The sequence below is a fragment of the Phocoena phocoena genome, chromosome 5 (genome assembly GCF_963924675.1).
Source record: "Phocoena phocoena chromosome 5, mPhoPho1.1, whole genome shotgun sequence".
Classification (NCBI taxonomy): Eukaryota; Metazoa; Chordata; class Mammalia; order Artiodactyla; family Phocoenidae; genus Phocoena; species Phocoena phocoena.
In genome coordinates, this window is record NC_089223.1 from 67085235 (window position 1) to 67105577 (window position 20343).

A 20343-nucleotide genomic window follows, 5' to 3' on the forward strand; every position below is an offset into this window, starting at 1 on the left:
ATCTTCAGTGTGAAAGGGGGTGGGGTGGTGGGAGGGGTATTTTGAAAATGGGGTCAAGAGCCAGGTACCACTATTACAGATGCTTCCAAATGAAACCAGTTCACTAAGAACACGGGAGCCCTTCAGTGACAGAGACTGGGGTCAACATTCAGAGCCGAATCAGTGAATTTGATTCTCTAAATTCTTCCCTATGTTTAATTAATTCTAATATAAAACTACCATTCACAAGACATCGATCATTTAGGTAGGAAAGCACTGAGGTATTTGAACATCAAAGGTTCCAATTAATAAATTTTACATTAAAACTTAACACTGATGATGTTGCAGTTAGGAAAAGATGATTCTAATTTTTATACCCAAATGCAGACCCAGAGAAACCTGGTGGTTGTTGGCTGTCTATAAGCATGTTCAAGTCCCTTCAACGTTCACACTGAAGAATGGAAACACCACCCTGCCGCTCCCTCAAAATACCACCTTCTTTTCTCCTTTATAGCTAGGCTTCTCCAAGGAATAGTCAGCAACTGTCTGTTGACACACCAGCGCACCGTGGTCTGGTTTCAGCTCACCGTTTCTTTAACCCATGCCAGTAGAGGTCACCAACAACCTCCCATGGGACATGCATGGACTCTTCAGTCCATCAGGTAAAAAACCTCTGCAGCTTTGGACACTGTTGGCCACTCCCAACTTGACATTCTTTCTCTGTAGTTTTGTGACACAACTCTGTAAAGGTGAGGATCCCAGCAGGACCCAGACAGCAAGAAACAGGGATGACTAGAGAGAGTTTAGTGAAAGAACCATTTGGAAAGAACCGGACAGGATGAAGGGAAATTAGTAAGGGAAGGTGAAGGACCTAAAGGCTAGTAATAAATAGGGGAAAGCCTTTCCCACACTTAGGCCTGAAGAGACAAGGGGAATTGCAGCTACGGGTGCACAGCGGAAGCTATGGCCTTTGGTAGACGAACACAGCCACCAGGAATGCATTGTCCAGTAGGAAGAAGCCAAGAGAATCACCACCTGAACCCTCTCCTCACCCTCCAGCCTCCCAGTGGCTGACCTCTGCAAGCCAGAGGGCAGTCCACAGCGGTCAGCCTTCCAGGCCACAGAGCAGGACAGGGGGGGAGAAAGTCAATTTGGAGAAGAGATTTGGGCAAATAGGGACCATACAGCACGTACTTGCTTTTGATTCTTCTACGACTCTGGTCACTCTCAGGCTCCTTCTACCTCCTCTTTCTGTGTTTGCCTGGTAAATACCTACGTTTCCCAGGGTTTGGTCCCAGACCTCCTTGTCTTCTCACTCAGTGTCCTTTCCCCATGTGAGGTGTCACTTGTCATGGCTTTTCTACCATCACCTAATTGCTGCTATTTCCTGCTTCTGTATCTCCAGCTCTGAAATCTTTCTGGAGCTTTACACTCACATCCAGCTGCCTGTTGGATATCCCCATGGGCACTTCTAACCAAGCAATGCCTATGCCTACAGTGAAACTCAGCAGCAACCCCTAATCCTCTCCATGCACCCAGTCTGATCCCCCGAGTTCCGTTTCACTATCTGCTCCATCCAGAAACCCTGGAGTCTTCCTCTCTTCACTGCCCACATCTAATTATTGGCCACTGAGTGCAGCCACTTCTGGCCCCTCAACATCTGTCAAGTCCATTCCATCCTCTCGGTCCACACAGCCCCAGCTTCAGCTCTCACCTTGACACTCCGCCCAGATCTGTGACGACAACACACCAACTGGTTTCTTTACCTCTAGTCCTACGTGCCTTTATTATCCCCACGCTACAGCCAGAGGGGTGGTTCCTGAAACCCAAGTGTGATCACGTGGCTCCCCTGAGTAGGGTCTACATGGCTGCAGGCTTCTCTGTTTTTCTAAAGCACCGCATAACTCCCTGTCTCCAGACCTTTGCCCACTTCACATCTGCCTGAAATGCTCTTAACAACCCCACCCAACAAGCCCACCCAAACAAGCCCCCCTTTAGCTCAGTAGATCCTACCTGGGTCCCAGCCTTAACTGTCACTTCCTCACGGAAACCTTCCCAGACCCCCTAGACTAAGTTAGACTTCCCTGTTGCAAACTCTTTCCTTACACAGGCATTGTCCTTCTCAGAGGAGAGCTTATCACGAGCAAGGTTAAATAATTGCTTGTGTGATTATTGATTTAATGTCTGTCTGCCCCTCCTATACCCCTACCTCCGTGAGAGCAACAACAACAAAAATGTGTCTTGTCTCCTAAAGGCCTGGCATTTAATAGGTTCTCAATATATGGATTTATTAAATAAATGAATGAAAACAAACTCTTTAGTGTGATACACAAGGGTGTCGGTGACCTGGCCCGGCTTTCCATTCAACTTTCCATGTGGTATTTATCTCTCTGTGCCCTACCTCCTTCCTGAAAGCCACAGTTACAGACACACCAGACTATGTCACCCCACCACGCCTTGCCCACCTGCTCCCCACATCTGGGGGCACGTCTGGCCTCTCTGCTAAGCCCTGCTTCACCTGCCTGGCAGATATCTCTGCTGTTTTCGAGACACTGTTTAAGGTCAACTCCTCCATGAGCCTTTCTTGGCTTATTCCACCCAAGTAGAACAGACCACTTCCTTCCTTCCTTCGGCCCCCACTGCACTGCTGTGCATTATGGAGAAAACAAGGTTTCACGTGGTTTGATTGAGAGCTACTAGAGACTCTTCTATGGGTCAACATCCAACTTCTGGGTGAAGTTCAGTGCCAGCATAGAGTCTACGAAGCCTAAAAATCATCTCAGAGTTAGCAGTTACTTTATAAAGTGAAAAATTACTTTCTATTTCAGCAGCACTGAGAAAAAAGTATATACAGTTTTGACTGTTTTTGTTTGTTTTTGTTCACACTTCCAAAACAAAAGCTTCTGGTAATGTGGCATAAACATCGCAGGCATTGCAGTTTAGTAGCTCTGTGTCTCAGCAAGTACTCATAAAAACAAAACTTTCAAACCCCTCTCAATACGCCTTGCTGTAGGCTTGGCTAACACGGCTTGATGTGAGTGAGATTTGAGGCCTGCTAATTCCAGATTTCCAAAATGTCTCACCTTTGGGGTCTGCCCCCAAATTGACTCAAACTTTAAACTACCTAAGTTCCATAGATCTCCTTTACCCCAATTTCCCCCTCTGTTTTAGTTTCACTTATTTGGATTATGTCTCTAGTTCTATTTTTACACAAATGACCTTTAAAACATCACACTTTTCATTAAGATAAGTCTTTTTGCATTTCTTTAGCAGAGTAACTCAATTTTTTATCAGCCTAACAATTCCATAATAGCATATTTTCATCTAAGAAACATTCAAAAAACCCCTGGCATAATTTACCTCTACATGTTGCTAAAACTATTAAATACAACTTAGACTAATGGCTGCAAACCCAACATATGAAACATTAAAATCTTTTCTTTTTTGAAGAGCAACTAGTGCCACATTTAATTGTCTTTTTAATGTTATCTTCTACCCTTCAGGTTCAATAAAGTCAGTTTTCGTTCATGTTGACAAAATTTTCCCCTAACCCTCTAGAATGGTTCAATATGTAAGGCCTCAGGCCTCTCCCTCACTCCTCAGGAAAGATTCATCCAGTTCTTTTCAGTGGCCATGCAGGGCAAAGGAGAAAATCCCGGGAGTAAGAGCCAGGAATAACCGCTTGAACCACCAAATGGCAAAAAAATGCAAGCAAAGAGATATCGCCATATTTCCAGTCTATTTGAAAGACAAAATCCATTCAACTCAAAGCTACAAGTTTTCTCTGAAGTACCTTCAGACCCAAGGGAGATGCAGGTGAGAGGGGGAGAAGGGGTTCCTATAGCCTGTGAATTTCACCAATGCTTTATACTAGATGACTATGCCATCAAATAAAGTAAGTGGCAGGCCACAGACTTAACAGCAGGAGGGCTCATGAGCCTACCCACTAATAAGTAAAGGGGAGAGAGTGCCATCTTTCTGTTGCCTGAAAAATCTTATATTCATGAGAACTTGAGGGCAAGAACTGTGGCTGTCTGAACATTGTTTCTGCATAAACTTCAGCCGGTTTATATTTTTCAAATGTTCTACTGCTATCTGAAAATTCTAGGTGATGTGGGCAATGAAAGTGTTCATGAGTTTTAAGGCTCTGTGGACTCTATAATTTAACATATAACAAATGTACTTCGGTTGCCAGAATGAACAAGGACATCCCGAACCTGGACTAGAAATCTTTTCAGTCTTTTGCCGATGAGTATTCCACCTGCCTTTGTGTGTCTATGTATCTGCAATCCTGAGGCAATTCGTACGCTTAAACATAATAACATCTTTGCTCCTTTGAATAAATATAACACGTTCCTTGAAAAGAAAATTCTTATTATTTTTCTTTGAATATCGTTATTGACTCTGGCTTTTCATGACTCAATATGTTGTAATTACCATAATTTTTTTGTTTTATTTTTTGATACTCAGATTGTTGCAATTTGGTCAATGCATCCCCCTTTAAGCTGGTTTCTGTGTCCTTCTTCAGAATTTCTAAAGCATCATTACTTTCTGGCTATAAATGTTCCAAGTCAGCCTAGACTATTACCCTAAGAATGGAATTAGCTTCTCTCCAAGGAGACCTGCCTTCATTTAGTGGAGAATAAATAGTTCTGGTTTGTCTGCTATAAGGTGAAATGTGCATTACTGGAAAACCTCACATTCTACAAAATCGCACATTAAAAGTCATGGGGCTTATGGGATAAATAAAGTTGGGGAGGGCTTCCCTGGTGGCACAGTGGTTAAGAATCCGCCTGCCAATGTAGGGGACACGGGTTCGAGCCCTGGTCCGGGAAGATCCCACATGCCGTGGAACAACTAAGCCCGTGAGCCACAACTACTGAGCCTGCACTCTAGAGCCCACAAGCCACAACTACTGAAGCCCGCGTGCCTAGAGCCCATGCTCCGCCACAAGAGAAGCCACCGCAATGAGAAGCCTGCGCACCGCAACAAAGAGTAGCCCCCGCTCATCGCAGCTAGAGAAAGCCCGCGCACAGCAATGAAGACCCAACACAGCCAAAATTAAATAAAATAAATAAATTTAAAAATAATAAAGTTGGGGAGACCACTCAAAATAGGCAACCTTGTGATGAAAGGACTAAGGAAAACAATCACTGGTACCTTGGAAATCACCTTGGACCACCCAGGCAGGCAGCTAGACATGCCTAGAGGCTACAACAGTAGACATTAAAAATTCACATAAACATTGAGTGGCAATGCTGGCCACAGTTTAGTTAGAGCAGAGCTTGGGGGTGGGGGTGGGGGTGCTGGGACAATCCAGCCCAAACCAGCTCCAAGCCAGGAACTTCCCAGGCACAGGAGCCAAAAGTGGCACAAGGCTGGGGTGCACCTCTCTGGGCCTCCCCAGAGAGCCCGATGCAGGTGCTCATTTTCAATGTTCACAAAACACAGCTAAAGGATTCCTACTCCCAGTACAGCACTGAATTGTGGGATTGTTTTCTTTCCTGCTGAAGGTTCCAATTCTACTCCTCCTCTTCTGGCTCCCCTTGCCTAGAAAAAATCTGATATGATCAAACTTGACTTCTAGGTTAGACTGACATCATTCTTTAATTGAACATGAACTAATTCATATGGTAGAAACATGCTTTGTGAAACCATCCATTTCTTCTCTCTTTGTGTATGCAGGGTACATTGAGAGGTGGAGACTATTCTCCCACCTCCTCGAATCTGAGCTGACCTGTGACTGCTTTAACCAATAGAGTACAGCAGAAGCGACACTGTAGGACTTCCAAGATTGTCATAAGAACTTTTGCAGCTTCTGCCTGGGTGCCTTGGAATGCTCGCTCTGGGTGAAGCCAGCTACCACATAAGAAGTTCAGTTACCCTAAGGCCAGCATACTGTAAGGAAGCTCAGGCTAGCCGTGTGGCGAGAGAGATGCCCAACCAGCTCCCCACTGTTCCAGACTCCCCATCGGATGTCAGATATTTGAAGATGATGACTTCAGGGAGTTCCCTGGTGGTCTAGTTGTTAGGACTCAGCGCTTTCACTGCTGTGGCCTGGGTTCAATCCCTGGAGGGGGAACTGAGATCCTGCAAGCCTCGTGGCACAGCCAAATTAAAAAAATAAATAAATAAATAAATAAAATAAAGATATATATACTTCAGCCACAGGCCACACCTGACTGCACCCTGTAAGACCCAAAGTCAGAACAACTCAGCCGAACCTGTCAACCTCCAGAAATGTGAGAGATAATAGTATCAACAGATTGTTGCTTTAAGCCACTAAGTTTTAGGGTTGTCTGTTATGTTATTGACCAGAACATGGAAGAATACACTATACTAGCATATGAAAATTAGGCATAAGAATGGAGAATAGATTACCTGTGTTGAGTGTAGTATTGGGGTAACTGTAGCTGGGCTATTTAGAGGCAGAGTTAGAAAAGGTCTCCTTTGTATACATGAGTTCACATGAACACTTTTAAGGTTGAGTTTTACATTTGCTCTGTGACATACCTGCTAAAACTTTTAGCTTCTCTTCCTAACTTTAATTTTAACTCCTTTTCTTTCATAATTTGCTGTCATAGCTTTATTTATAACTTAAAATCAAATAATATAACTACTTGTTTTATCCTTCCACACAAAATAAGTCTAAAGTAAAAATGTTAAAATTAACACAGATAATAAGGCTACTGGATGACTAATGAGGTTTAACACTGCAGTGTCCGGCAGCTGTATTTGTACATATCCCGTCACTGATCGCTACTCAGCAAACAGTTTGATTTTGATTTATTTTGTTATCTTTGTTTTGATTTATTGGGGTTGAAACATAAACAAAGCTTCCTGTTGTGTTTAGGTTTTGAGATTGTTGAAAGCCTTATCTTTACCATGCTACTGTTTCAAATACCAGAAATTATAATGTACTTCCTAAAGTATTAGTAGAAACACAGCTTTTAGTAGAGAAAGGAGAAAACATAACTTGTTTTAAGTTTATTTACATTTGCAGTCACTAACAAGTACCATTTTTTTCTATTTACTATCTCTTACCTGTATTTTGTGACTTTTTAAACTTCTCTAAAGTCTGTTCCATGATTATTGACATCCAAATGAACAATACAGGTTTACATTTCACGTGGGTCAAAAGAAGCTTTTATCATAAAACAGTCTGATAACAAAAGAGTTCTGATGGCTTTACACTGAATGGCTGGGAAACAGCCAAAAACAGTTATCACCAGAGATAGGCAGTCTCACTCACCTGAGACTTTGTCTCAACCCTATCATTTAGCAGATATGTACTGGTGGCAACACCTTCTCTTTTCAACAAAGGTATTATTTGCATATGATGCCCAATTAAACAAATGGACATTTAGGTGCAAGAACATCTGCTCACAGTTCCCTTTTTCTGAGAGAAAAAAATTTAAATACATCTGATAAAGGACTTGTATCAACAATATATAAAAAACTCCTATAACTCAACAATAAAACAACAAACATCCTGATTTAAAAATAGGCAAAAGGGCTTCCCTGGTGGCGCAGTGGTTGAGAGTCCGCCTGCCGATGCAGGGGACACGGGTTCGTGCCCCGGTCCGGGTGGGTCCCACGCGCCACGGGACGGCTGGGCCCGTGAGCCGTGGCCGCTGAGCCTGCAAGTCCGGAGCCTGTGCTCCGCAACGGGAGAGGCCACAGCAGGGAGAGGCCCGTGTACCGCAAAAAAAAAAAAAAAAAGTCTTCCGGGACTTTCCTTTCCTCTCAGGACAGGAATTGTCTTTCACAGTTCCTTTAAACTAAAATATTTTCCTTTCTTAAAGAGACTTAATTTTTTTGTTCCCTATTTCTCTCAAAAAGGGGCTTATATTACTCTGGGGTGTATAACATTCTATTTGTCTTTCTTGCCATGTGACTTCCCCACATGTCTTACGATTTTTGTCTGTGAGCTCTCTTCTATGGAGCCCTTTCCGTGAAGTCCCACGCATCTGCCCTCCCCTGGACAGATGGCCTCTGTCCAGGCTCTGTGGGATTTGTTGATTCCAAATCAGTTTTCACCTTAGCTTTACAGGTTGTGGAAAAGGTATTGATAAAAGATTGGCGGGAGAGGAACTGAAAGGACCAACTGGAGAGGCAGCATGAGGGTAGGATCCACAGAGTTGATTGACTAACCCAGCGCCTGTCGCATAGTGAGTGCTGAATGAATATTTGTCAAATACATGAACGAGGGGATGAAGGGAGGAGGGAGGAAGGGGGAGGCAGAAGAAAGAAGGGAAGGCAGAGGATTCTGCTCTAATGAGGTGCAGTAGGTCTTTTTAAATCTAGATGAATCCTCACTCCACTACCACCTCTTTCCATACCCTTGACTCGCTGAAGACACAGGGTAAATTTCCTGCAGAGTGACCTACAGTCCGGATTTGGCTAATTGCTTCCTCCTAGTATCATTTTATTCCATCTCTGGCTGTTCCTGAGTGCAAGAATTATGTTTCTCCATTACTTGCCTGTGAATATCCCACCCACCCTTCAGAACCCACCTCGAAAGCTGCTCCCCTCTTTATGAAGCCTCTTCTCATTGTTCCAGAATCAACCTTCCTCGTTTCTCTCTCTGTGTTCCCCAAACGCATACCTTATAATTCTCTTTAGCCTTTATTCCACTCTGCCTTGCACCGCATGGTTTTTCTGACCCGGCTGTGTCTTGGCAGCGGTCCCTGGATTGTCTCCTTCAGGAGCTTCCCTAAAACACCACGTTACAAGACTTCAGATTTGCTTTCTTTAGTCATCATTTAGTTCTCCAAATGTATTGAGACAAAAAGCTGGCTGATGAAACTCGATTGCTAAATAGCAGCTTAAATTTAGGCCCCAATATTTGTTTGAAATGTAAGCGTGGGGCTTTCAGCCATGTATTTTTATAGGATTAGTGGGCTATGGTGGCAACACAGCCCAGGCCCTGAAAGCTGGCCTCTCTTGATACGGTCAGGACTACATCACTGACTGCAGTAAACAGAGGGCCCTCTGACTTTCTCTGCAGGGTAGCCCAAGGCAATAGGATGTGCCCTGGGTGGTGTACTGGGTACCACCCGGAGACTCCAGGCTGTCAGAACTAGTCCTTCTTCCTTTTCTTTGACAACAAGCTTTGCTCTTCCCAGAAGGGCTGGAGATGGCATTGAAGCTTACTGGTGTTTTACCTGCACCTCATGGGGCTGCGTAAAGATCCACTCTAATTTAGAGAAAAAAAGACCCTGCTTCTAATTCCATCCCCAGAACTAGAACGTCAGTCCTTATGCAACCCGTGTCCTATACCGTCTGGACTGCAAGTTCACTGAGAGCAAGGGTCATGCTTTATATGTAACTCCCACCCCTACGTTCCAGCATTAAATAGTGAACAGAAATTAAGGAAAAGGCAGATTTCAAATAGTCCTTACTTGGTGAATTATTTCATCAAAATAATTAAACAGAGTTGATGCTTCCGTTTTTTTTTTGTTTTGTTTTGGTTTGGTTTGGTTTTATTTATATACATCTTTATTGGAATACAATTCTTCACAATGCTGTGTTAGTTTCTGTCGTACAACAAAGTGAATCAGCCATATGCATATGTATATCCCCATATCCCCTCCCTCTTGAGCCTCTCTCCCACCCTCCCTATCCCATCCCTCTAGGTCGTCACAAAGCACTGAGCTGATCTCCCTGTGCTATGCGGCTGCTTCCCAGTAGCTATCTGTTTTACATTTGGTAGTATATCTATGTCGATGCTTCTCTCACTTCGCCCCAGCTTCCCCCTCCCCACCCCATGTCCTCAAGTCCATTCTCTATGTCTGCATCTTTATTCCTGCCCTGCCTCTGGGTTCATCAGTATCATTTTTTTTCTTTTTTTAGATTCCATATATACGCATTAGCATATGGTATTTTTCTCTTTCTGACTTAGTTCCCTCAGTATGACAGACTCTAGGTCCATCCACCTCACTACAAATAACTCAGTTTCGTTTCTTTTTATGGCTGAGTAATATTCCATTGTATGTATATGCTACATCTTCTTTATCCATTCATCTGTCGATGGACACTTAGGTGATGCTTCAGTTTTAATGAAAAGTAATCTGGTGTAGCTCATAAACAAGAAGAATTAGCAAGGCCTTGACCAATTCTGGGTGGAGCATTGTAACCCATTCATTCAATAGCAGATGTACCTAGAAGGAGTGAACCCATGGGTCCCTGCAATTTTTGCCTAAGATGTGATGTAGAAATTAGCAATGTTTTCAAGTCAAATGTAAAGTTACAAAGTGAACAAAAATGAAAAATAAGACTAGATATTTCCCATAAATTCTTTTTTTTAATAAATGTGTCTTTTATTTATTTATTTTTGCCTGTGTTGGGTCTTTGTTGCTGCGCGCGGGCTTTCTCTAGTTGCTGTAAGCGGGGGCTACTCTTCGTTGCCATGCGCTGGCTTCTCATGGCGGTGGCTTCTCATTGCGGTGGCTTCTCTTTTTGCAGAGCACGGGCTCTAGAGCACAGGCTCAGTAGTTGTGGTGCACGGGCTTAGTTGCTCCCTGGCATGTGTGATCTTCCCGGACCAGGGCTGGAACCCGTGTCCCTTGCATTGTCAGGAGGATTCTTAACCATTGCACCACCAGGGAAGTCCCTTCCATAAATTCTTTACATTCATGTAAAGCCGTCTTTCTATATACTTAATGCCCTTAATAACTAATGTAAATATTGCAGTCATTTCTTATATCTCATTGATTTAAAAGCTCGTTTTCGTGAAAAACCTAGAGCTACATACACATTCATTGACTACTTTTAGATTCACTAATTATTAATATTTGCCATATTTGCTTTTTCTCTCACACGCATGCACACGCACACACTAAATACATACATACATATATATACATTCCAGAAACATGGGTGAATAATATCACAGATATCTTCAATCTGCCAAATATTTTTAAAGTAAAACAGTATCATCTATGATTCCAGACTCTACGGACATCTTTAGATACCAAAATCACTATAACTATAGTTTTGTTTTGCCTCAGCATCACGTTCAGAATGCCATCCCTCGGCAAGGGGAATAAACTTCTGATGCTGGATGATAAGAAATAATGTTGATAATTATGCAGGAAATAACAAATCCGCTTCCCCTCTTTTTTTTTTTTTTTCCCCCAGCTTTGTCATTCTCTTGTTTCTAATAGCTGGCGCAGGTAACTGACTGACCTGACTTTGGGGAAGCACTGTTCCAGTTTGGAGCCGTTTCCCGGTGAATAACGGATCAGAGCTGGCAGAGTCCATAACCTTATGCTGTAGAGGAGAAAACTGAAGCACAGATTCGTAAATTGATGTGCCCAAGGTCACCCAGCTAGTCCTTGTTTCCAACCAGAATTCACTTTGGATGTCCCGCGCCATTGAGGACAATCCTTATCCTTGCCTCCCCTGCTGGCTGGGTTGCTTGACCGGGGTCTCTGCCACCCAGAAGATTTAGAAAACATTCTTTTCAGGATGTCACAACATCTTCCAGACGCTCCTTCCCAAGAAGACCGGCCGCCTGCTGCAGCAGACGCCACGCCTGTTGTCCTCGCTGCTCCGGGCACGGGGACACGGGGTGGTACCCAGCAGCTGGGTGTAGCCCTGGGCTTTCCACAGTTCCAGCCCCGAACTTCACCTTCCTACGTTCTGCAGATGAGCAGACGAGGGTCAAGGCTTCCTCATACCCCCGTTCCATCGCTCCCTCCGGATCCAGGGGAGCCGTGCGGTTCTCCCCCTCTGGATGGTTCTCCCTCCGGATGGATCCCTTCTCGCCCCGCTCCTTCCCTCAGGTGGGCTGGGCGCACTCAGCTTTGGGGCAACCGGGACACTCTACAACCCCAAGAGCGGTAAAATCTAAAATAGCCCTAGGTTGCTAAACCGCTCCCCACCCTCCTTTTTTTTTTTTTTTTTTAAACTCAAGCAGTTGAGTGTGTTTGTGTGTTCTGGAGTTATTCCTGCTACAGACAGCCGCGACCCGGCTGGCAGAGGCCTTCTGCTCTGAGAGCAGCCTCCCTGTCTCCTGCCAGCCCCAGGCGCGGCTGCCCACGCGGCCTCGCTCCCAGCGGAGGGACCTGGTGCCGCAGGACACCTTGACGTGAGATCAACTCACCACTCAGCGCCTCGCTTACAGAAGGAGCACGTCCGTCCGCAGAGCTGGCTGGGACTGTGATTTTTTTTTTTATTCTCTTTTTTAAAATTGAAGTAAAATTGATTTACAACGTTGTGCTAATTTCTGCTGTACAGAAAAGTGACTCACTTATACACATATGTATATTCTTTTTCAATATTCTTTTCCATTGTGGTTTATCCCAGGAGATTGGATATAGTTCCTTGGCTCTACGGTAGGACCTTGTGTGAATAGTTTGTATCCACTAACCCCAAACTCCCCCAGTCCATCCCTCTCCCTCCCCAATGCCCCTTGGCAATCACAAGTCTGTTCTCTATGTCTGTGAGTCTGTTTCTGTTTTGTAGATAGGTTCATTTGTGCCATATTTTAGGTTCCACATATAAGTGATATCATATGATATTTGTCTTTCTCTTTAATTAGGGCTGCCATGTTTAGCAAATAAAAATACAGAACGCCCAGCTGAGTTTGCCTTTCAGGTATACAACAAATACTCTCTTCCTATGTAGGTGTGTCTCATGCAATATTTGGGACTTACCTTACTAAAATATTCTTCGTTGTTTAGCTGAAATTCAGATCCAACTGGGTGACCTGTGTTTTACCTGGCAACCCTAGTTTAACATTCAAATAAAAAGGAGCTGAAATATCTTCCACGCAAGGTCCTGAGACCTCCAGCAAGGGTGTGAGACAGTGAACATTACGTTTGCTGCCTCCAAGGCAGTGATCAGATGTCTGGTATGTCCTGCATGAGGCATTTAAGCACATGCCACCCATGCCAGCAAAAGTGTCTCGTCAAAGCCTAGACAATGATTTACAAGCAGTAAAAATGGAAATTCACTCACACCCAAATCCAGGGAGCAGAAAACCTAGAACAAGTCCTGCCCGCTGTTGCCAAGGGTGGGGGGTGGGGGGAAACCGTGAGAAAACCAAATAGATGCAAAAGCATTTCCTTGCACAGAAGCAAAGAGTTACTTGTAGGGAAAGTAGGTTATGTAAAATCTTGCTGTTTCCGTAGGAGAAGCTCCTAAGATCCTTCCGTTCGGTAAATCCTACCAACAGCGGTAGGTCACAGCGCGCACGTAACTCCACCAACTCCCCGACCTCACGGCTTCAAAATGTATCAGCTTTTACTTTGGCTGACTCAGCAGCCTGGGATGAATTACTTTCCGTTAACTCGGTGGCACATTTTTAAACCCCTAAGTATTTATGGCAGGCCGACTTTGGCTCGCTAAATTGTACACGAATAGGCACGGAAACGCGCTTGGATTTACCCCTCCATTCAGCGTAAAGCCTCTCGTGCAAAATGCAGTGAGGGCCACCGGGTGAGGATGGAGTGCGGCGTATGAGGGAGGATGGGGGCCGGGGCTGGACCCACAGCGACGCCGTCCTGCCCTCAGACCGCTTAGAATTCAGAGGGAAAGACTCAGGAAGACAAGCTTCCTTCACCAGCAGTACAAACGCCTGCCACGAGGGTGGGAGGGTGACGCATGAGGAAGGAGATATGGGGATATATGTATATGTATAGCTGATTCACTTTGTTATAAAGCAGAAACTAACACACCATTGTAAAGCAATTATACTCCAATAAAGACGTTAAAAAAAAAAAAATCCGCCTGCCACTACAGGGGACACAGCTTTGAGCCCTGGTCTGGGAAGATCCCACATGCCGCAGAGCAACTAAGCCCCGCGCCCCACAACTGCTGAGCCTGCGCTCTAGGGCCCACGAGCCACAACTACTGAAGCCCACGTGCCTGGAGCCCGTGCTGTGCAACAAGAGAAGTCACTGCAATGAGAAGCCCACGCACTGCAACAAAGAGTTGCCCCCACTCCCCCGCAACTAGAGAAAGGCCATGCAGCAATGAAGACCCAACGCCACCAAAAATAAATAAATTTATAAAAGAAAATAAAAATAAAGTAGCACATCCCACCCAAAGCATTCTTTATCACATTCATACCTCCTAAAATTATCTATAAAATTATTGTTTATTTAAATACTTCCTGGTGTTATTGCCTGTCTTCCCAGTAAGAGCAAAAATTGGATTTGTCTTGGTCACTAGAGCATTCCCTGGGCTGGGGACAGTGCCTGGCACAGAGTAAGTGTTCTACAAACATTATTTTTTAATTGGGGTATGGTTGTTTTACAGTGTTGTGTTAGCTGCTACCGTACAGTGAAGTGAGGTAGGGTACCTTATGCTATACAGCAGGTTCTCATTAGTTGTCTATTTTATACATATTAGTTAGTGTATATATCAATCCCAATCTCCCAATTCATCCCACCTCCCCTTTTCCCCCTTGGTGTCTCAATAAACATTTTTGATTGAACAAATAAATTTCAACTGAAGCCAGAAAAAGTGATTTTTGACATACTTCTATGAGAAAGGACACACATGTTAGTGATGGGAAGGAGGTCTTAGAATGTTCACTTTGTAGAAATCACTAAAGAAGAATGCAATCTCCTCTAATAATAAGTTTTTGTGATCTCTTGGGAAGCACCCTCATGTTCTAAAAATTTTTGTAATTAGATGAATGTTAACTATTCCTGACTTTCAGTTTAACTTTCTCTTCGCCTAAAACGTTTTCATAAAATTTCAATAGATAGAGTGACCAAGTACTATCTCTCTGACAATTTTCACCATTGGAAGAGGGCTGCTTGGACCCAACTCTTCTGTGCTTTGGTAAAGGGAAAGCCACTTGTGAGTGTATTTTAAAAGGGCTTGGGTAAAGATTCCTGGGATTTCTAGGTCCTCGGTGGTATCTGCCCTCGTCTCCTGAGTCTGACATACCTTCCTCGGCCCCTTTCAGTGCTTTAACCAAAGCCCTGAACTTGCCCTGGCTTCCCACCCATACTGGGCCCCCACCTTGATTTCGACATGACCCATGTGCCTAATGCAGTCATGCCCCAGTAGGAGCCTTTTATTATAAATCTCCGTCATTCGCATCAGGGAGGATGTGTTGAATTCCTCCTCAAGGGCCAGGAGCAGGTTTCTATAATCCTCCATGGGTCTCAGCACCTCAGTCTACAAACCCGGGACAGTGAGGACAGCCAGCAACCCAGGGCCTCCCTGCATCTAATTGTGAGATTTTTCATCTGTCTTCTCACTTCGAAAAATCTTTTCAAGGAAGTATGTACAACCCTGGCATAAAAAAATACCTTAAAAACTTTAAAAGTAAGGATAGCTAATAATTCAGCCTCCTCCCACTGCTCTGTTGGAGATTTTATGAAATCACAAATCAGATTACCTGGAGCCAGGAAGCCAATAAAGAGCTGACTGTTTCTAGAAACACTTAGCCACTTGGCTCTGTACATGTTCAGGCTCCATAGCGGGCACTGATTCAAGCTGCCTAAAATGAGAAAAGAGGTAAACGCTCCAAATCAGTACCTCCCCCCACAAATCCTTCACTGGAGCTCACCAGGTGCTCACAGAAAGGCTGGGGACAGGACGGTGATGACGGTTTGGGTCGCGGCCAGGAACACTGAGTTTAGGGAGTCACCTCCTTCAGAGCAAGCCTGCTCTTTGTCTTCGAGGAGGCGTCACCTCATTCCTTGAGCTGCTCCCTGCAGACACAACCCTGAGAAGTGCCCTGGGAAAGGGGCTGAGAGCTTGCATTCTTGGTACACCCAGTAGGAACTTGCAGGCACCCACATGGCCGAGCACCTCTCTCGACAAGGTCAAGAACCAGTCTCAGAGGACCCGGCCCAGAGAGCTCTTCCGTTGAATAGGGAAGATCGCTTTCCTGCCCACCAGGCCCGGGCCACGGGCTTACTGTTTGAACAGGAGGATGTGAAATAGTGGAAATGAAAGGTCAGAACCTGCCCCTCTAGCCTTGAAGGATTGTAGGAGGGGATAAGAGACGAAGAAGGAGGAGAAAAGAGAGGTGTGGAGGGAGGGATTTGGGTTACACGAGACCAGGGGATGCTGAGGGCATCAGGTAGGATTCTGGGAGGGGGTTGCCTCAGACACTACCCCCTCCCAGCGACCTGGGGCCACCAGAGCCAAACTGCCTCAGCCAGGCCAGGAGGAGGGAGCTGGAAGGTAGCTTTCCAGAGCTGCTCTCTGTACCACGGTGCTGTGGCTCAGACCAGGCAATCCCGCAACGACCCAGAAGGGGGTGCACTGGACCTAACTTACGTGCCTCCCCGGATTGCTTTGGCCACGTACTCCTGGGCCCAGCCATGGGGCTGCTGCCAGCCGTGCTGGACCCTTTCCACCCTCTGCCAAAAGCTAGCGGCACATCCCCACCTGTATGCCTTAGTGTCTTCATCCATGGACTAGGGATAAGAATAGCACCTACCCCATAGGCTGACATAACCACTTTGTGCCTTGATTTCCTCATCTGCAAAATGAAGATAATAATATTATCTATTTCAAATGACCGATGTAAGAATTAAATGATTCAACATTTATAAAGGGTTTCAACCATGTCTGGCACTAACAAGCACCAAGCACATGTTTACTGTTACTGTTATTCTACTTGTGAGTTAGACTTGCTTCATCAAAGTTTCTGTGTGAAACTTAGGAAAGTTTCATTTCACTGAGGAAATGAAAATATTTGTATCACAGAATCATAGCCTTTTAGAGCTGGAATGAATTTTTAAAAATTAGTCAAGCCCAACACTTTTGTGTTTCAAATGACAAAAGTCAGCTCAGAGTAGCACAGCCAAGGTCAGCCAGCCCTTAACTCAGGGCTGGGACCAGAATGAAGTTCAGAAGTTCAGAGTTCTCTCCAACATGCCACACCGCATCCGTGCTTATCAAACAAAGCACCATGTGCCAGGGACCCTGAGCAAGCCAGAGCCTTTACTGCAACAATCAAGCTTGGGTCCAGAAAGCAACAGAGAAGCATAGAGGAAGAATTTGGAAATCACCCCCAACACCACCACCATCCCACTGTCTTTGGCTTGAGATACCTCTAGAAACCCGATCGCCTAATCCCAGAACCTCCGGAGCTATTGCTGAGTCCCCACTCTGGGCTGCCCCACCCATCGCAGCTTTCAGTGGAATTCTAGGGATTAAACAGGAAAGTTCTTCCGGTTCTTCCCAAATGAGCTGTGTTTATGCTACCTCTTAATTCTCCCTAAGAAGTCTCTTGCCCTGAGGAGAGTTTATGTAACTTTCTGCTAAGGTCAAAGCACTGTTTTCTTTCAGCAGCTGGATACTAATTGGTCATTGATCTTTGAACTATGCTTTTTCAGACCGCTGGGCTGAGAAAAATGAATAACATTTGTCTTTTGGAGTGCTTTCTGCAAAAATCTCTCTCACCCATCCTTTCCTCTCCTTTGTCCCAAACCCCCATTCCAGGTGGACACTTTTTACACTCTGGGTGATATATCACAATGTGCTCTGGTGCACTGGTGAGGAGGACAGCTCTGGGGTGAGATCTCGGTTTGAGCCCTGGCTCTGCTGTCAGTGCCCAGGGAAGTGCTTTGGGGGAAGTGGCCTAACTCCTCTAAGCAGACGTGCTAGTGCTGGCTCCAGCGGCGAAGGGGAGCAAATTTTGTGCCTCTCTTCCCAACTGGGGGCTCACCACCACCCCTAGTGTGGGAGGATTCTCAGGTTTAAACTGTGATGGTCGAGCTTCTCCGATGGAAGGTGCTGCCTGCCACTCCGTCTTCATGGATGCTCGCATCCAGGCCTTTTGCTGCTATTTCTATTTCCTGTTTGGCTTTCAGCTTTCCTTGTCTGTCAGTATCATCACCTCCGGATGGAAGAAGAGAAAGCAGGTTACACTGAGATGTGCCCATGAGATGCCCAAAAGCTGTTGAGCCTGACTGTGTACGAAAGCTAACTTTTCCCTGAACTAACCAGCCATTTATCTAGTTTGCTGGCTTCAGAAAATCTGCTTTGTGATTTGCTCTGAGCTCTAACAGAGTGGTGGAAGGAAGATAAACCATTAACTGTCCTTACTTTTATTAGAGTTTGCAAGGTTAATCATGTATGCCAAGGCTCTGCACACTCCCTTGAAAAGAGGGAAGGGAGAGGTGTTTGGCCACTTATTCTTTCCAACTTAACCTTTCTGCCCACATCCTTACCACAGCTTACCTAGCTCTTCCATGATTTTCCAGTTGGCCAGCTGCTCACCATCCCTCCTCCCTGACTCCCCACTAAGCCCAAACACCTGATCTAAGCCACTTTGTTTTCCTTAGCTAACTTGTTCCAGACACAAACAAATCTCCTCCCTCCTCAGTTCAGTGCAGCAGTTTCGTAATTTTTTGAAAAATTAAGGTTCTTTATTAAGAACCTAATGGACAAACTAGTATTGAACTGGTATTCACCAGTGTGATCCTACTGGTTATAAAGACATTGAAATATTGCAAATGACATGATCTTATATATAGAAATCCCTAAAGACTCCACTAAAAAACTATTAGAAGTGATAAACAAATTCAGTAAAATTGCAGGATTCAAAATCAACATACAAAAAGCAGTAGCATTTGTATACACTAACAGCAAACTATCTGAGAAATAACATTTAAAAAAATCCCATTTACAATAGCGTCAAAACCAAAAAATATTCAGAAATAAATTTAACCAAGGAGATGAAATATCTGTATACTGAAAGCTATAAAACATTGATGAAAGAAATTGAACAAGACACAGGTAAATGGAAATATATCTCATGTTCATGGATTGGAAGAATTAATATTATTATTTTTTTAATTTTTTTGCGGTATACGGGCCTCTCACTGTTGTGGCCTCTCCCGTTGCGGGAGTCAAAGAAGAAAAAGAAATAAAAAGAATACAAATTGGAAAAGAAGAAGTAAAACTGTCACTGTTTGCAGATGACATGATACTATACATAGAGATGCCACCAGAAAACTACTAGAGCTAATCAATGAATTTGGTAAAGTTGTAGGATAAAAAATTAATGCACAGAAATCTTTTGCAATCCTATATACTAATGATGAAAAATCTGAAAGAGAAATTAAGGACACACTCCCACTTACCATTGCAACAAAAAGAATAAAATACCTAGGAATAAACCTACCTAGGGAGACAAAAGACCTCTATGCAGAAAACTATAAGACACTGATGAAAGAAATCAAAGACGATACAAACAGATGGAGAGATATACCATGTTCTTGGATTGGAAGAATCCATATTGTGAAAATGACTCTACTACCCAAAGCAATCTACAGATTCAATGCAATCCCTATCAAATTACCAATAGCATTTTTTACAGAACTAGAACAAAAAGTCTCAAAATTTGTATGGAGACACAAAAGACTCCAAATACCCAAAGTGGTCTTGTGGGAACAAAACAGAGCTGGAGGAATCAGACTCCCTGACTTCAGACTATATTACAAACCTCAGTAACCAAGACTATATGGTACTGGCACAAAAACAGAAATACAGACCAATGGAACAGGATAGAAAGCCCAGAGATAAACCCACGCACCTATGGTCAACTAATCTATCCTTGCAAAGGAGGCAAGGATATACAATGGAGAAAAGACAGTCTCTTCAATAAGTGGTGCTGGGAAAACTGGACAGCTACATGTAAAGGAATGAAATTAGAACACTCCGTAACACTATACACAAAAATAAACTCAAAATGGATTAGAGACCTAAATGTAAGACTGGACACTATAAAACTCTTAGAGGAAAACATAGGAAGACACTCTTTGACATAAATCACAGCAAGATCTTTTTTGATCCACCTCCTAGAGCAGTGGAAATAAAACCAAAAATAAACAAATGGGACCTAATGAAACTGAAAAGCTTTTGCACAGCAAAGGAAAACATAAACAAGATGAAAAGACAACCCTCAGAATGGGAGAAAATATTTGCAAATGAATCAACAGACAAAGGATTAATCTCCAAAATATATAAACAGCTCATGCAGCTCAGTATCAAAAAAACATACAACCCAATCAAAAAATGGGCAGAAGACCTAAGTAGACATTTCTCCAAAGAAGACATACAGATGGCCAAGAAGCACATGAAAAGCTGCTCAACATCACTAATTATTAGAGAAATGCAAATCAATACTACAATGAGGTATCACCTCACACCAGTTAGAATGGGCATCATCAGAAAATCTACAAACAACAAATGTTGGAGGGGGTGTGGAGAAAAGAGAACCCTCTTGCACTATTGGTGGGAATGTAAATTGATACAGCCACTGTGGAGAACGGTATGGAGGTTCCTTAAAAAACTAAAAATAGAACTACCATATGACCCAGCAATCCCACTACTGGGCATATACCCAGAGAGAACCATAATTCCAAAAGATACTGC